General features: G+C 48.6%; 1 pseudogene; it reads left to right on the forward strand.

Annotated features, from left to right (window-relative positions):
- Positions 1 to 718: 718 nt before the first annotated feature.
- LOC120647897 lies at positions 719 to 8,002 on the forward strand (annotated as a pseudogene).
- Positions 8,003 to 8,213: the final 211 nt, after the last annotated feature.

Genomic DNA, 8,213 nt, shown 5'->3' on the forward strand with positions numbered 1-8,213 from the left:
ATATCTAGTAATATACCTACTATTTTGCTTATAGATATTAGATTTAGAAATACCTAAATCTTTGGCAATATGGAAAGATTTCTTATTCTACCAAGTACATGTCTATATCGATCCCATTAGATATGACTCTGATAGATCTTAGTTGTATCAGTGCTGGTGCAATCCTACTATGAATCACAAAGGGAGCATTGGCTTCTAGCTAGCAATCTTAAGATATAACCTTAAGATATAAATGGAAAAAGGTTGAGTCTTCAATTATCTCTTAAAATATACAATACTACCAATATAATGGTAAGTTACAATAAGAAAAAATAGTAATTTTTGATGACCTACTAAAAGACTTCCAATCTAAATCCTTCCTAGGATGGTATACTTGCAGAGTTCACACTTCCCGCCGCTTCTGTTCTTTGACTTGTTCTCCTATCTATCTCCAATTCTTTACCCGCCTCCGCCCCGCTCCCCCGGTCCCATCGCGCCATTGAGCTCCCGCATCATCTATAAAACCCCTCCTAGTTGTCCTCCTAATGATCCATTCAAGCTAGGGAACCTGAGGGACATGTGAAACACAGCCACAATCTCATGGACATGCATTGCTACTAGCTAGTTTTTGCCGGCTGGTTAAGCAATCGCGATCTTCTAGGGAGAAGATTGAGCCCAAACCCTCCCCGCCGCCCCTCCGATCCGATCCATTTCGTCTCACCCCACCGCCGGTCTCACAATGTCGTCGTCGGAGCCGGCGTTCACCACTTCCGCCATCGTCGCCAACACCGAGTCCGCCTCGCACATGGTCAAGATCGACGGCTACTCGCGCACCAAGGGCCTCGCCACCGGCGTCCGCCTCAAGTCCTGCTCCTTCATCGTCGGCGGCCACTCCTGGCACCTCGCCTACCTCCCCAACGGCGACTGCGCCGAGCGCTCCGAGTACATCTCCATGTACCTCGTCCTCAACGGCGTCGCCCCCGGCGCCGGCGGCGGCCCCGTGCTCGCGCAGTTCTCGATCAGCCTGCTCGACCGCGCCGGCAAGCCGGCGCCGACCTACACCAGGACGGGCACGACGACCCCGTACGTCGGCCCCGGCGCGCACTGGGGGTTCCCCGCCTTCATCCGGAGGGAAGCGCTCGAGAAGTCGAGGCACCTCAACGCCAAGGACGACTCCTTCTCCGTCCGCTGCGACCTCACCGTCGTCACCGAGTTCCTCGCGGTGGACGCCGCGTCCATCGCCGCCGAAGCTGCCTCCGCTCCCCCGTCCATCCCGGTGCCGCCGCCGGACATGTGGCGGCACCTGGAGCAGCTCCTGCTCAGCGGGATGGGCGCCGACGTGCGCTTCCGTGTCGACGGGGAGGACTTCGCCGCGCACCGGTGCGTGCTCGCGGCGCGCTCGCCGGTGTTCCAGGCCGAGCTGTTCGGCACGATGAAGGAGGCCTCCTCCGAGGCCGCACAGTGCGTGGTGGAGATCCACGACATGAGGGCGGATGTCTTCAGGAATCTGCTCTACTTCATGTACACCGACGCGCTGCCCCCGCCGGAGCCAGAGGAGGCAAGACCCGACCCGGAAGAAGAAGCGCTGATGGCTCAGCACCTGCTCGTGGCCGCAGACAGGTATGGCATGGAGAGGGTCAAGTTCATCTGCGAGGACGCTCTGTGCAGGCTCATCGACGTGACCACGGTGGCGACCACAATGGCGCTCGCCGAGCAGCACCACTGCCAGGGGCTCAAGGAGGCCTGCTTCCAGTTCCTCAGGTCTCCTGGGGCACTCAACACTGTCATGGCGACTGATGACTTCGACCATCTCGCCACCAGCTGCCCATCCCTCATAAAGGAGTTGATTTCTAAGCTTGCTGCCCGTTGATCTGCCCGGCATGCCCAACCAGGGGATTCCAGCAATGGGGAATGCCCGATCAAGTAACCGATGAGGGCATGAGGCCGCTCCAAGACGATGTCTGGTTTATTTTCTTGAATGTTAATTATGATATCCATAGGTATGTGGATTAGGCTTATGAAAGTGATAGTGGGAGAATTGCTAGGCTAAATACTTTCAAAAACTACAGTTTTTGCTATGTATGGTAGGCATGGAAATCAGTTAGTTGTCAAAGATACAATTTGGAGAGAGTGTGTTCAATGTCAAACAATGCAAATGTTTTAAGGGGCAAGGAGTATTAGACCTGGCTGTTACATTGTACTCCAATCCTCAAAAGAACACACTGTATCACACTTTTTTTTCCTTGCTTCCATGTTGTGTTTCTTAAGTTCCTAACAAACATGCTTGCTGATCAGCCAGCTTTTATTGACATTTGTTTCTCCTTCGGGATGGTGGATGCAAGCATTGCGATTCTGCAACCGTATTAACATTCACTGTACATTTGCCCATATTGTTGATGTGCTTGCAGTTCAGGAGAACAATTTTAATGTTACCGGAGGTTCAGGTGTTGTACGATGTTACCATGCTACAAGGCAGCTGTCAGATCAGATGCAAAATGAGCATACAAGGTAGGCCAAAAGAAATTATCAAAATGTGGGTAGAATATCCCGCGTTCCCCAATTCCTGCCTATCACGGTGTTGTTCTCAATCCGGTTGTCAAGGCCTCTCCTGTGAAAATAAAAAAATAAGATAGTTGCTACAAGCGTCAGCGGCGAATCTAGATCCCAGGTTAGGATGGTCCAACATAGTAATATTTTTAAATATTTTAGTAAATAAGTTAATCTAATCTTATAATGATATAATTCCTTATTTTCCACATTCCCTATTCAATTATCAATATTATATATGAAAAAAAATAATTAGTAGCTATTTTTCTACTAGCAACAAATAAGATTAAATATGAGAAAATCAGGGGATATGAAGCTCTTTGGGGGTGAATCTTAGGGAGGGTTCGGGCCCACCCAGCCCGCTCCCTAGATCCGCCCCTGCTAAGCGTGAACAATCTAACCACAAAGCCAGAAGCTTATATGAATATTTAGATTTCAAACCTCCAACTGAGAAACACAAAAAGCAAGAAAGAAAGAAATAAGAAAGAAAGTAAAAGACTAGGCTTCGATCTTCTTCAACGTGCTTCCTTTAACCTTACTTGTTCCTCATGTAGTAAAATAAATCTCACATCAATTATCTTCTTAGAAACTCTTGATGTAAGCGTCATCAATTGTCCTATACTTTTGTGTCGCCATCAAGGACTCCGAGACGACGCGTCAAGAGAAGAGCAACGTTAACATGCCACCACCATCCGAACCACTTAATTGGTTTTTTGGTTTTCACCTCCCTTCGTATTGAGGTCCTTACGGTAATGCCTTCAGAAAAAAATAATACCCACGACACCATCATCATCAACACAAGCTAGGCTTTCTCCCGAGAACCTACACACAAAAATGAGCCAAACACAGAGCCCCGACGGGAGGCGGCAACCGGAGGCAAGCCTCATGGCGGAGGCAACTAGAGCGAAGAAGACATCTTCAACCTTGAGCTCAGCCAAGTAGAGGTACTCTGTGTGCTCTGAGAGCCGCCAGAGCCACGGGACACCGCCGTCGCAGCAGGTGGTGAAGCACACGCCGGTTGCGTAGGGGCGAACCCCGCTCCCCACCCGGACCATGACGGCCTGCGCCACACCGCCGGGCAACCCCCACGGGCAGCCACGCCGCAGGCCGCTGACCACCAGACCTCCACCGTGGGGACTCGCGCCGTAAGCTGCCGTGACCCCTGCGTCGCCACCGCCACCACCACCTAAGACAACTCATCTACATCTAGAAGAAGGGGGAAACAGGAGGGGATAACAGGGGAGAAGCTGTGGAGGCGAGGCCGGGGAGGGGAAGGTGCGCGGTGCTCGGGAGTGTTATGGTCCTAGACCTCCAAATCAATACTTTTATAGCTGTGTACTTTTGATAAGAGCTGTGTACTTATATGTCATATTTTTTTTAGCTTAGCTTACAGTATGAACTCTGTTCAAATTTAGGAGGGGTGGTAAAAGTGCTTATTCAGCATGCTCTTGGAAAAACCTGTCTGTAAAATAGGTAAAACGAGTTGATTGGCCGGATTCACAGTATACCGATCTTGTGCAAACTCAATTGTTACACAGGAGAGGATCCATAACTTTACCAAGATTATTGTTGGATGACGATAATTTTCTGAGAATCCGCCCCTTGGTTAAGTTGATAAATTAACCGACTGAACAACATGGTGGAACATACTGTGTAGACACTCCATAAGCCTTCTGATGAGACCTAATGAAACTTCTGTATGTAAGCAATGGAGTTCTGGTATAAAGGGTTCGCCAGGTCTGTTGCTAGAGTGGAATAGATTCAGTTGCCGTCTGTTTTATTGGGCATTCATATGTGCCCCCGGTGGCCCAGTTCCTTGAGAGTCGAGACTCCCAGAGCTCTGGCTGCCGTGGCCGCAGCCGCGGGCTTCGAGCATCTTGGAGGAGCTGGTCTTTAGGATCGTTGACAGTTGAACAGGGGGAACCCGTGTTACTAACTGTTGTAATTTTGCTTTCTGGTGTGTACAGACTAGCAGGCTGCTTCCAGATGATATAGCAAAGTGGCACTAAGTAGTGTTGAAAATGTGCGTTTAAAAGAACTAGATTTTAATTTGTTCCAAATTACACAAAACAATGCTACTGCTATATATTTCAGATCGAAAAATAGATAGATCAAAACGAACTGAAACAAACACATGTTTAAACCTATAACACTTACAGATCACCGTCCATGCTCGTGTAGACATGACGCGGTGCAGATCATAGTTGAGTCAATGCAGAACAAAGTTGATCGGACTCGAGTGGTTACGTAGTTGTGCTGCCCAAAAACCATATTGCCGTCCCTTATGCAGGTTTCACGATAGCCCTTTTCCTCGATGCAGAAGAGCCAGCAAGATTCAGCAGCTCAGTATCACAGCACAGTTCACCAGATGGACAAATTGAGAGGACGTGGGTGTTTCGTGTGTCTGTTCCAGGATATCTCCAGGACTTCTTGTAGACGAGAAGGCAGCCCACTGCTGACTCGTTTTCTCTGTAAATTCATCACTAATCAGCAGTAGTAATTGCTATAACTTGGATTAATACTACCCATTTAACTCAGGATTATAACATTGCTTGCATACTAATAACCTCTAATGACTGTTGTCAAAAGATTAATATACAGATGGCAAAACTTTTCTTTTTTTCCTTTGACTCGAACTTCGTGAAGAACTTCATTCTATCTCTGCAACAAAAAAGTGGGGCTGAGTCCCAGTTGTACACTCCCTTCATTTAGGGAACCCTTGTTGGGCTGAGCCCCAGTTGTACACTTCCTTCGTTCAGGAACCCTTGTCGATTCTGAACTTTGTTCGCAAAGTAAGAGTCTTGTTAATGGTCCAATCCTTTTTAATGCGCCACTTGACCTAGTTTTGAAAATGAGCTTTGCTCTTTTGGGTGCTGGGCACTCGTGTGGCTCCTGAGAAGGAACAACGCTACTCCCTATGTCGCAAGTCACAAATCATGCGGTTCCTCACGCGAAAATATGCACGCATGTAAACTGGTGTCATTCTTCTCTTTGTTGTATGTTAAACAACAGAGGAGAGCTCTCCTATTTAAATTGTTTGCACCAACTCAAAGTAGCAGTACGAGACTACCGGATGCAATGCACTTTTACTTAACAATTTTTGAAATGGATCTCTTCATCGATCTATTTTCCATCAAGTACTAGAGTAATATTAAGTTTCAGATACAGTAGCATAAAAGTTTTCCACACCTAGTAGGCAGAGCAGTAGAGCAGAGGCATGGGTGGGCGTCGGACAACATTAAGGCATGTACAACAGTTAGACATCAGCTGTCTTTTTGTTGCCACATAAACAAAATAAGCTGATGTGGCCATCATTTAATGAGAAAATAGAGTGTTGATGTCTATTATCTCATCTACTGCTTTGGTCCGTGCTCCCATGCAAAACAACAATAACCAGAGTACGTATTAATTATCACACAGACAGCTAAATAGACAACTCTATTGTAAATATAAAGCTGCCTATTTAGCTGTCCGTATGTGTCAAATAGACGGTAGCTGTCTAAATTGTTGTACATGCCCATAGAGCAACAACAGAGAACAAAAGCAACATTAGGGTAATAGCAGGGAGCAAGGTGGGATTAAAAGTTTGTTGGCTCCATTTGCAGTGTTCCAATTTGTATGAGAAAAATATGCAGGCAGTATAAAATAATCTTTTCAAGTCAAGATATAGGAAGAATTATTAAAAATAAAGGTAACGGGCAAAATCAGAACATTGGCTGAATCTGTCATTTTAATGGGCTGCGTTCTGCTCTCAGCCCATCGAAGACCACAGAGGTCACCTCTGCTTCTGGGCTCGCCCCATCTGGAAGCCTCGCCCGTGTCCCCACATGTCAGTCAACCGGTTACCCAAACGGCCAAACCCTTGTACTACCTCTTTCTTGAGTTCTTTTCCTTTTGCCCCCAATCCAACCCCAAACGACCACGAGCACCAAACCCTCGCCGCCATGGCGCCGACACCTGGATTCAACGACGGCAACGGCGCCGCCGCTCCCTCGCGTTCGGCCATCATTGGCGGCTCGGCGGCTGGCTACCACCTGCTCGACATCGAGGGGTACTCGCACACCAGGGACCACCTCCCCACCGGCCAGTGCATCAAGTCTCGCCCTTTCACCGTCGGAGCGGGTGGTACTGGTACCTCCTGGCGGATCCTCTTCTACCCGAACGGCGTCCAACCCGATGTCTCCGAGTTCATCTCCGTCTTCCTCGACCTCGACCAGCAGGGCGCCACCGAGTCCGTGGAGGCGCAAGCCACGTTCAGCCTGCTCGATCAGACCAGGGAGCCGGTGCCGTCGCACAGCCAGATGACCAAGATGCACAAGTTCCTGTGCACAGGCGACGGCGGGTTCGGCTACTGCGACTTCATCAACAGGGCATGGCTGGAGGACTCGGGGCATCTCAGGAACGACCGCTTCACCATCAGGTGCGACGTCTTCGTTCCCATGGAGCTCCGCACGGAGGACAGGGCCGTGGACCCCGTGTTCGTCACGATGCCGCCGTACGACCTGCACCTGCATCTGGAGCGCCTCCTCGCAGCCAAAACTGGGGCCGATGTCACATTCGAGGTCGGTGGCGAGACGTTCAGGGCGCATATATAGATGTATTCTTGCAGCCCGGTCGGCAGTGTTTGAGGCGGAGCTTTTCGGCCAGATGAAGGAGAGCGAGGACACCACGGCCGCCATACGCGTGGATGACATGGAGGCAGATGTGTTCAGAGGTTTGCTCGTCTTCATGTACACGGATGGGCTACCGGCCTGTCCAGCTCTGCAACAGGCTGCGATGTCTCAGCATCTGCTTGTCGCGGCCGACAGGTATAACCTGGAGAGGCTAAAGCTCATTTGTGAAGATAACCTCTGCGCGCACATTGATACAGGATCCGTGGCGACCATCTTGGCATTGGCTGATCAGCACCACTGCAGTGGGCTCAAGGAGGCGTGCTTCGATTTCCTCTGCTCACCGTCGAGTCTGAATGCTGTTATGGCAACTGATGGCTTTGAGCATTTAACAAGAAGCTGTCCTGCTGTATTGAAGGAGCTGACGTCCAATATTGCCGCTCGTGTCCCTTGATTACTAACTAGGAAGCAAGATGAGAGGACATCGATCGGGTTTCAGTGCAGATGTTTTGATGAGGATGACATACCATGGGTGTCCAAAATTGCTGCTCGCCTGCTCATTGACTGGAAAGAAGCAAGATGAGGGGTCGTTAGGTTTCAGTGGGGATCTTTCGTCAGGATGATAAGGGCTGCCTGCCTAGTCAAATTTTTCTATGTATAGCCTTATCCTTAAAAGGGAGGCTATTCACATCTATCTTCATTTTGTTTCGTCATTGCATCCTGTATGGGTGCTCAGTAGCTGTGAGACCATGCTGTCTATAATCATTTAGAAGTAATTAAACAGGAGTTTGGACTATTCATTTTTATGTCTGCTCAGTAACTCTTATACTTGGTGCTACAGGAATGGATTGTCACTTTTTTAGTCATAGCTGTTTCTCAGTTTACTAGTTTAACTTACTCTTGATCCATGGAGTCCAAGAAAACCATTTCTTTAGCTGTTTCTCAGTTTACTAGTTTAGCTTACTCTTGATCCATGGAGTCCAAGAAAACCATTTCTTTTGCTTTATTTATGTTATTGACCTGTGGATGATTGAGTATATGCTGTAAATAGTGACAGTCCACTAGCAAGTTAATACG

Source organism: Panicum virgatum, chromosome 9K (genome assembly GCF_016808335.1).
Source record: "Panicum virgatum strain AP13 chromosome 9K, P.virgatum_v5, whole genome shotgun sequence".
Lineage (NCBI taxonomy): Eukaryota > Viridiplantae > Streptophyta > Magnoliopsida > Poales > Poaceae > Panicum > Panicum virgatum.